General features: G+C 37.4%; 1 protein-coding gene across 1 annotated transcript in view; it reads left to right on the top strand.

Moving 5' to 3' along the window:
* The window catches only part of LOC115537402 (receptor-type tyrosine-protein phosphatase mu), a gene marked incomplete at its 5' end in the record, with an annotated part of 37,102 nt that extends 35,711 nt beyond the window's left edge, over positions 1 to 1,391 (top strand). The window contains 1 exon segment of the mRNA XM_030349318.1: positions 1 to 1,391. This exon segment is cut by the window's left edge and continues 227 nt beyond it.
* Between the last annotated feature and the right edge of the window lie 9,725 nt (positions 1,392 to 11,116).

The following is an 11,116-nucleotide window of genomic DNA, read 5'->3' as shown; positions in this document are numbered from 1 at the left end:
CTCCCCTCTGCCTCCTCTTTCCTCCTCTCTCCTCATCTCCTCCTCCCCCCTCCTCTTCTCCCCCACCACCTCCCAAGTCCCGGAGAACTACTGAAACAGGAGGAGGAGGAGGAGGAGGAGGAGGAGGAGGAGGAGGAAGAGGAGGAGGAGGAGGAGGAGGTGGTGGAGAGCCTTGCTGCACTGCCTTGTTTTAAACTCCACACCTCATGATGTATATGCTTGTATAGAAACATGTACAGTTCACCAATATGCATGTGCAAACACTATTGTTCTGTGTTTGTCTGTCTATCACACACACACACACAGACAGACACATACATACACACCACACACACACACTTACAAACACACAGGCACACGCTCAGAGACGTCACAGGTTTACAAAGGGCTGATGGTGATGAGATATGATTAGATGATTTTTTTTTTTATCCGTTTGTTGTGAGTTCATCGCTAAAAAGATCAAAGGAGTGTGGAGAGACTTTCCCTGCATCCCTTCGTCATGGAGATCAAGATCAAGATGGATGCCCTGATGTTTACACAGCGTCCAAAGGATAAAGGAGATCGATAGGAGACGTTCTTCCATCCCTACACCCCTTCATCTCCACCCCTATGTCCGTTCGTTGCGAGTGTATGTTGGATGTGAGTGTGTGTATGGTGTGTGTGGTGTGTGTGTTAGTGTGTTTGTGTGTGTGTGTGTGTGTGTGTGTGTGTGTGTGTGTGTGTGTGTGTGTGTGTGTGTGTGTTGGGATTCTGTGTTCATACTGTACATAACGACACCACTATTTATTCCTGCACACAGTCTTGGTGTTGATGTCATGAATATTATTAATATTGTTGTTATTATTGTTGCTGTTGTTGATATTGTTGAGAGAGCAGAGAGCGACAATCATGGTGGATTTTACGGAACCGTTCAAACTGGATCAAACTGGAAAGGACCGCTTCAGACTGGTGCAGACTGGTGTGTTTTGGCCTCTCCGGGCTGCCGTAGATCTCTGACACCCTTGAGTCACCGACAGGAGACAGGAAACAGGAAACAGGTGTTGGACCAGACACTGTGGTCTTTAACACACACACACACACACACTAATAGACGCACGCACACACTCTAATAGACGCACACACAGACACACACATGGGGTAGACATGCCATCAGAGGTCTGGATCCCACAATGACCACTGGCCTGGCCCTATGATCCCTGAAGGGAAGTGCTGGTCCATACACACATGCGCACCTACACACACACACACACACACACACACACCTACACACACCTGCAACGGTTCTGAGGTTTTGATTGGTTTGCTCTGTCGGGTCATGTGATCCGATGTATCGTACAGATTTTATTTATATTGTATGATTGCAAAAGATGAATACAGATGTATACACAATACTGCAGGCTCTTCTGTCCTTTATGCTCTGTGTGTGTGTGTGTGTGTGTGTGTGTGTGTGTGTGTGTGTGTGTGTGTGTGTGTGTGTGTGTGTGTGTGTGTGTGTGTGTGTGTGTGTGTGTGTGTGTGTGTGTGTGTGTCTTCGTATGCGTGTGTGTTTTCCACACGAGACCTATTATTTCCGTTTAAAGTAATGGATAGTTCTGTGAAATAAATCTATCATACATCGACCTGACTGGTTGACCTCAAAGTGCCTCAGAAAAGCCACTTTGAGGTCACAAAACGTCACGAGAAAAACCATCCGGGTCGGAGAGGAACATTCCAAAACAACGATTTAACAGCTATTTGTTCCAAATGAAGCTCTTATTTTAAGAAATAGTGACAAAGTGGAAAAGATGACCATGGCAACAATCATAAAAGACCCATTTCAACGTTTAAAGCTAAATAAATTTGTTTTTGGGTTCAATGGCTCTTAAAACTAGCTCCTTCCACTTGTTTTTTTAGGATCTATATCCGGTAAAACCCTTATTATGAACAGTCCTAGTCAAAGCAGATATCGTTTGGTTTGATAGGCCTATGTTGTTTTTACGTACGAAAAGGTAGTATTTTCAATAGCATGTGACTACGCATCTACATTGGTTTGTACGGTAAGGCACTTTTGCGCCGACGTTGACTTCATGGTGATCAATTGTGTCTCATAAACTGAGAAATATTTTCTCGAATGGAACGCGAAAAATTATATTTTAAGATAGATATTTTATTTGTTGAAATAAATAGTCATGTCTTACCCAATATGTATTTCATGTTTATCTTCCTTCATAGTATTAACAGCGTAATGGGGATTACTTTATCTGATTATAAAGGAATGCTACAGTAAAAACACTTGAAAATCATCACAGAGGTACCAAGGGATATGTTGAAACAGAATATGGTGTAGTTGGAGGAGTTTTTGGAGAATGGATTTGATTATTTGAGGAATTTTCTATGTCGGCGACAAGTTTGGCGCTTTTTTTTTTAATTTTTAGTCGACCCTGGCTTGCTTCTTCCGGCTGAGTTCGTCTGGAGGTGCAAGAGGGGCTCTAGCCCCACCAGCCCAATGCAATGTGTATTGGACTGGAGACATTGAAATGCGTATGCTCAGAGTGTTTCTCTGTTGAAGTGAACGAAGATTCCTTTTCTTCCTGGTGGGGCTAGCCGCTAGCCCAATATGCGCCAGTATGTCCATGGTGTGGACTTGGGACCGTTAATATCCCAGGATGCATTTCGCATTCCTGTTTTAAAATATCAGTGTGTAAGCTATAAAATAGGCTATATAGGAACATTTTAAAAGTATAACAAAGATGGAGGCCTATTCAACATATTTGCATACTATTATTTTAAAATGAAAGGGGTTTTGTTTTACATAATTTGTTTATTGTATAAGTCGCTGATGGAGGAAACCCATCGCAACGGAAATGTAAATTTACATTTAGGGCATTTAGCAGACGCTTTTATCCAAAGCGACTTACAATAAGTACATTTGTCATAAGAAGTGCATCAATATATCGCTGTCGGTACAGAAAGGATGTTCATAGAACCAAGTGCAAGTAGCCTACCATAATCGCTAGGTCAATCAATTCCCCGTGTTACAGCCATGATAACAGCTACTGCAGTTGCTACACAGTTAAGTACTACAATACAATACAATACAATACAATACAATACAATACAATACAATACAATACTGTATTGTATTGTAAAATACAATACAATAAAAATGACAGTGTTAGGCCTTATGTTTTTTTTCATGACGACCAATAAAATTCGACAGTGTTACCCCTTATATTTTATTCGAAAAAGACAACAGTGTTAACCCTTATGTTTTTATTCATGACGACCAATAAAAAAACAACAGTGTTACTCATTATGTATTTTTTCATGACGACCAATAAAAAACAACAGTGTTACCCCTTGTGTTTTTTTAGCTCACAGCTCTCTCCACTTCCCACTGAGATTTGTTATTCTTTTATGTCTGAGGTTATATATGACAATATAATAGTGCAATAGACATGATAGCATTACGTTTAAAATGAAAGATATTGTGTTTTCCACAGAATTTGAGCCGCGTGTGTGTGTGTATTTCCCTTACGTTTTTTTTCATGACAACCAATAAAATACGACAGTGTTACCCCTTATATTTTATTTTACAAAGACAACAGTGTTACCCCTTATGTTTTTTTCATGTCGACTAATAAAAAACAACAGTGTTACCCCTTATGTTTTTTTCATGAGGACCAATAAAAAACAACAGTGTTACCCCTTGTGTTTTTTTTCATGACGACCAATAAAAAACAACAGTGTTAACCCTTATGTTTTTTTTCATGACGAACATAAAAAACAACAGTGTTACCCCTTATGTTTTTTTTCATGACGACCAATAAAAAACAACAGTGTTACCCCTTATGGTTTTTTTCATGATGACCAAATAAAAACGACAGTGTCACCCCTCATGTTTCATTTGATAATAACAACAGTGTTACCCCCTATGTTTTATTTGGTAAATATCGACAGTGTTACCCCTTATGTTTTTTTTCATGACGACCAATAAAAAACAACAGTGTTACCCCTTATGGTTTTTTTCATGACGACCAATGAAATACGACAGTGTTACCCCTTATATTTTATTCGACAAAGACAATAGTGTTAACCCTTATGTTTTTTTTCATGACGACCAATAAAAAAACAACAGTGTTACCCCTTATGTTTTTTTTCATGACGACCAATAAAAAACAACAGTGTTACCCCTTATGGTTTTTTTCATGACGACCAATAAAAAATGACAGTGTCACCCCCTTATATTTTATTCGACAAAGACAACAGTGTTAACCCTTATGTTTTTATTCATGACGACCAATAAAAAAACAACAGTGTTACCCATTATGTTTTTTTTCATGAGGACCATTAAAAAACAACAGTGTTACCCCTTATGTTTTTTTTTTCATGACGACCAATAAAAAATGACGGTGTTACCCCTTAAGTTTTTTTTCATGACGACCAATAAAAAACAACAGTGTTACCCCTTATGTTTTTTTTCATGATGACCAATAAAAAACAACAGTGTTACCCCTTATGTTTTTTTTCATCTTGACCAATAAAAAACAACAGTGTTACCCCTTATGTTTTTTTTCATGACGACCAATGAAATACGACAGTGTTACCCCTTATATTTTATTCGACAAAGACAATAGTGTTAACCCTTATGTTTTTTTTCATGACGACCAATAAAAAAACAACAGTGTTACCCCTTATGTTTTTTTTCATGACGACCAATAAAAAACAACAGTGTTACCCCTTATGGTTTTTTTCATGACGACCAATAAAAAATGACAGTGTCACCCCCTTATATTTTATTCGACAAAGACAACAGTGTTAACCCTTATGTTTTTATTCATGACGACCAATAAAAAAACAACAGTGTTACCCATTATGTTTTTTTTCATGAGGACCATTAAAAAACAACAGTGTTACCCCTTATGTTTTTTTTTTCATGACGACCAATAAAAAATGACGGTGTTACCCCTTAAGTTTTTTTTCATGACGACCAATAAAAAACAACAGTGTTACCCCTTATGTTTTTTTTCATGATGACCAATAAAAAACAACAGTGTTACCCCTTATGTTTTTTTTCATCTTGACCAATAAAAAACAACAGTGTTACCCCTTATGTTTTTTTTCATGACGACCAATGAAATACGACAGTGTTAACCCTTATATTTTATTCGACAAAGAAAACAGTGTTAACCCTTATGTTTTTATTCATGACGCCCAATAAAAAAACAACAGTGTTACCCATTATGTTTTTTTTCATGAGGACCATTAAAAAACAACAGTGTTACCCCTTATGTTTTTTTTCATGACGAACATAAAAAACAACAGTGTTACCCCTTATGGTTTTTTTCATGACGACCAAAGAAAAACGACAGTGTCACCCCTCATAATTAATTTGATAAAAACAACAGTGTTACCCCCTATGTTTTAATGGATAAATATCGACAGTGTTACCCCTTATGTTTATTTCATGACGGCCGATAAAAAACGACAGTGTTACCCCTTATATTTTATTTTACAAAGACAACCGTGTTACCCCTTATGTTTTTTTCATGTCGACCAATAAAAAACAACAGTGTTACCCCTTATGTTTTTTTCATGAGGACCAATAAAAAACAACAGTGTTACCCCTTGTGTTTTTTTTCATGACGATCAATAAAAAACAACAGTGTTACCCCTTATGTTTTTTTTCGTGACGAACATAAAAAAAAACAGTGTTACCCCTTATGGGTTTTTTCATGACGACCAATAAAAAAATGACAGTGTTACCCATTATGTTTTTTTTCATGAGGACCGTTAAAAAACAACAGTGTTACCCCTTATGTTTTTATTCATGACGCCCAATAAAAAAACAACAGTGTTACCCATTATGTTTTTTTCATGAGGACCATTCAAAAACAACAGTGTTACCCCTTATGTTTTTTTTCATGACGAACATAAAAAACAACAGTGTTACCCCTTATGGTTTTTTTCATGACGACCAAAGAAAAACGACAGTGTCACCCCTCATAATTAATTTGATAAAAACAACAGTGTTACCCCCTATGTTTTAATGGATAAATATCGACAGTGTTACCCCTTATGTTTATTTCATGACGGCCGATAAAAAACGACAGTGTTACCCCTTATATTTTATTTTACAAAGACAACAGTGTTTGAACTTATAAATGTGAAATGACTTAATAAAAATCCAAATGATAAAAGTAAAAAAAGTTAATAAATAAAACCTTATTTATTAACTAAATAAGGTTAAAAAAAGAACACACCAGAGGGGAGCTTATTTCTGAAATACCCCACACCTCGGCTCAAACCCCTCTCCTGTTGTTTTTTTCATGTCGACCAATAAAAAACAACAGTGTTACCCCTTATGTTTTTTTTCATCACGACCAATAAAAAACAACAGTGTTACCCCTTATGTTTTTTTTCATGAGGACCATTAAAAAACAACAGTGTTACCCCTTATGTTTTTTTTCATGACGAACATAAAAAACAACAGTGTTACCCCTTATGGTTTTTTTCATGACGACCAAAGAAAAACGACAGTGTCACCCCTCATAATTCATTTGATAAAAACAACAGTGTTACCCCCTATGTTTTAATGGATAAATATCGACAGTGTTACCCCTTATGTTTATTTCATGACGGCCGATAAAAAACGACAGTGTTACCCCTTATATTTTATTTTACAAAGACAACAGTGTTACCCCTTATGTTTTTTTCATGTCGACCAATAAAAAACAACAGTGTTACCCCTTATGTTTTTTTCATGAGGACCAATAAAAAACAACAGTGTTACCCCTTGTGTTTTTTTTCATGACGATCAATAAAAAACAACAGTGTTACCCCTTATGTTTTTTTTCGTGACGAACAAAAAAAACAACAGTGTTACCCCTTATGGGTTTTTTCATGACGACCAATAAAAAAATGACAGTGTTACCCCTTATGTTTTTTTCATGAGGACCGTTAAAAAACAACAGTGTTACCCCTTATGTTTTTTTTCATGACGACCAATAAAAAACAACAGTGTTACCCCTTATGGTTTTTTTCATGATGACCAAAGAAAAACGACAGTGTCACCCCTCATGTTTCATTTGATAATAACAACAGTGTTACCCCCTATGTTTTATTTGGTAAATATCGACAGTGTTACCCCTTATGTTTATTTCATGACGGCCGATAAAAAACGACAGAGTTACCCCTCATGTTTTTCCATATTGACCAATAAAAAACAACAGGGGTACACCTGTCAACGTTTTTGCGGGGATTCGAACCTGAGCTGTTCAGAGTGTTAACCTTCAAATTTATCAATGCACCATCAAGACACCGAAAAAAGTCAGCACAATGGTTATACTTGACTTTATAATTTGCATGAAATAGAAATAATAAACTTCCAACAGAGGACATCAACCAGACTTGAACCCCGGTCTCCAGGGGGTTAGCTCACAGCTCTTTCCACTACCCACTGAGAATTGTATTTTAATTTTGTCTGAGGTTATATATGACAGTGCAATAGACATGATAGCATTACGTTTAAAATGAAAGATATTATGTTTTCCACAGAAATTTAGCCACGGTCTCCAGTGGGTTAGGCAGAGTGCACACCACTGCACCACTGAGGCGATGACAATACACAATAATCAATCATCAAAAAGGAGCATATACATGACATTAAAATGTATGTGTTTATTTCTCTTATGTTTTTTTTCATGACAAACAATAAAATACGACAGTGTTACCCCTTATATTTTATTTTACAAAGACAACAGTGTTACCCCTTATGTTTTTTTTCATGACGACCCATAAAAAACAACAGTGTTACCCCTTATGTTTTTTTCATGAGGACCAATGAAAAACAAATGTGTTACCCCTTGTGTTTTTTTTCATGACGACGATAAAAAAAAAAACAGTGATACCCCTTGTGTTTTTTTTCATGACGACCAATAAAAAACAACAGTGTTACCCCCTATGTTTTAATTGATAAATATCGACAGTGTTACCCCTTATGGTTTTTTTCATGACGACCAAAGAAAAACAACAGTGTTCCCCCTTATGTTTTTATTCATGACCACCAATAAAAAAACAACAGTGTTACCCCTTATGTTTTTTTCATGACGAACATAAAAAACAACAGTGTTACCCCTTATGGTTTTTTTCATGACGACCAAAGAAAAACGACAGTGTCACCCCTCATATTTCATTTGATAAAAACAACAGTGTTACCCCCTATGTTTTAATTGATAAATATCGACAGTGTTACCCCTTATGGTTTTTTTCATGACGACCAATGAAATACGACAGGGTTACCCCTTATATTTTATTCAACAAAGACAACAGTGTTAACCCTTATGTTTTTATTCATGACGACCAATAAAAAAACAACAGTGTTACTCATTATGTTTTTTTTCATGAGGACCATTAAAAAACAACAGTGTTACCCCTTATGGTTTTTTTCATGACGACCAAAGAAAAACGACAGTGTTACCCCTTATGTTTTTTTTCATGACGACCAATATAAAAAACAACAGTGTTACCCCTTATGGTTTTTTTCATGACGACCAATGAAATACGACAGGGTTACCCCTTATATTTTATTCAACAAAGACAACAGTGTTAACCCTTATGTTTTTATTCATGACGACCATTAAAAAACAACAGTGTTACCCCTTATGGTTTTTTTCATGACGACCAAAGAAAAACGACAGTGTCACCCCTCATATTTCATTTGATAAAAACAACAGTGTTACCCCCTATGTTTTAATTGATAAATATCGACAGTGTTACCCCTTATGTTTATTTCATGACGGCCGATAAAAAACGACAGAGTTACCCCTTATATTTTTTCATGTTGACCAATAAAAATACAATGTGGTACCCCTGTCGACGTATTTGCGGGGATCCGAACCTGAGCTGTTTGGAGTATTAACCTCCGACCATAACAATACACCATCAAGACACCGTATTAAGACATCACAATAGTTATACTTGACTTTATAATTCGCATGAAATAGAAATACTAGACTTCCAACAGCTGCCATCAACCGGACTTGAACCCCAGTCTCCAGGGGGTTAGCTCACAACTCTCTCCACTTCCCACTGAGATTTGTTATTCATTTATGTCTGAGGTTATATATGACAATATAATAGTGCAATAGACATGATAGCATTATGTTTAAAATGAAAGATATTGTGTTTTCCACAGAATTTGAGCCGCGTGTGTGTGTGTATTTCCCTTACGTTTTTTCATGACAACCAATAAAATACGACAGTGTTACCCCTTATATTTTATTTTACAAAGACAACAGTGTTACCCCTTATGTTTTTTTCATGTCGACCAATAAAAAACAACAGTGTTACCCCTTATGTTTTTTTCATGAGGACCAATAAAAAACAACAGTGTTACCCCTTGTGGTTTTTTTCATGACGACCAATAAAAAACAACAGTGTTACCCCTTATGTTTTTTTTCGTGACGAACTTAAAAAACAACAGTGTTACCCCTTTCATGACGACCAAAGAAAAACGACAGTGTCACCCCTCATATTTCATTTGATAAAAAAAACAGTGTTACCCCCTATGTTTTAATTGATAAATATCGACAGTGTTACCCCTTATGTTTATTTCATGACGACCAATAAAAAATGTCAGTGTTACCCCTTATGTTTTTTTTCATGACGACCAATAAAAAACAACTGTGTTACCCCTTATGGTTTTTTTCATGACGACCAAAGAAAAACGATAGTGTCACCCCTCATGTTTCATTTGATAAAAACAACAGTGTTACCTCCTATGTTTTATTTGGTAAATATCGACAGTGTTACCCCTTATGTTTATTTCATGACGGCCGATAAAAAACGACAGAGTTACCCCTCATGTTTTTTCCATATTGACCAATAAAAAACAACAGAGATGCACCTGTCAACGTTTTTACGGTGATTCCAACCTGAGCTGTTTAGAGTTTTAACCTCCAAACTTATCGACGCACCATCAATACAACGAAAAAAGACAGCACAATGGTTATCCTTGACTTTATAATTCGCATTAAGTAGAAATAAGAGACTTCCAACAGAGGAAATCAACCAGACTTGAACCCCGGTCTCCAGGGGGTTAGCTCACAGCTCTTTCCACCACCCACTGAGAGTTGTAATTTAATTTTGTCTGAGGTTATATCTGACAGTGCAATAGACATGATAGCATTACGTTTAAAATTAAAGATATTGTGTTTTCCACAGAAATTGAGCCGCGGTCTCCAGTGGGTTAGGCAGAGTGCACACCACTGCACCACTGAGGCGATGACAATACACAATAATCAATCATCACAAAAGAGGATATACATGACATTAAACTGTATGTGTGTATTTCCCTTATGTTTTTTTTCATGTGTGTGTGTTAGTGTGTGTATGTGTGTGTGTGTGTGTGTGTGTGTGTGTGTGTGTGTGTGTGTGTGTGTGTGTGTGTGTGTGTGTGTGTGTGTGTGTGTGTGTGTGTGTGGTACAGAGAGAGAGAGCTGTGTGTGTGTGCGTGTGTGTGTGAATATGTTTGTGTGTGTGTGTGTGTGTGTGTGTGTGTGTGTGTGTGTGTGTGTGTGTGTGTGTGTGTGTGTGTGTGTGTGTGTGTGTGTGTGTGTGTGTGTGTGCGTGCGTGGGTGAGGGGCTGTGTGTGTGCGTGTGTATGTGTGTGTGTAGGAGAGGGGCAGTGTGGGTGGACCGTGGGAGAGTTTTGTTTGTGTTAAGAGAGAGCTGTGTTTGTGTTAAGAGAGGTATGTGTGTGTGTGTGTGTGTGTGTGTGTGTGTGTGTGTGTGTGTGTGTGTGTGTGTGTGTGTGTGTGTGTGTGTGTGTGTGTGTGTGTGTGTGTGTGTGTTTTAACAGACGTGATGAGATTTGATTTTTTAACATTTCATTCATTTCACATAATCCTTTACTCTTTATAAAAGTCGGCATCATTCGGTCAGTCCTGCTGTTCTCAAAGCCACCACTAGAGGTCAGCGGAGGGCTTCTAGTCCCCACTGCCTCCAAGTTTTCTTTCCTTTCTATTCTTTTTTCGGTTCTAATCTCATCCCGTGACGTCATCTAAAAAAGTATTTCCCAGCGCCCGGGGAAGGCGGCGGGTCGGTGCAGGGCGGGTTGGGGTGAGGGTGGGGGTGG

This window comes from Gadus morhua, chromosome 23 (assembly GCF_902167405.1).
Source record: "Gadus morhua chromosome 23, gadMor3.0, whole genome shotgun sequence".
Taxonomy (NCBI): Eukaryota; Metazoa; Chordata; class Actinopteri; order Gadiformes; family Gadidae; genus Gadus; species Gadus morhua.
Note: the sequence above shows the minus strand (reverse complement) of the source record. Positions and strands in the feature narration are given on the sequence as shown.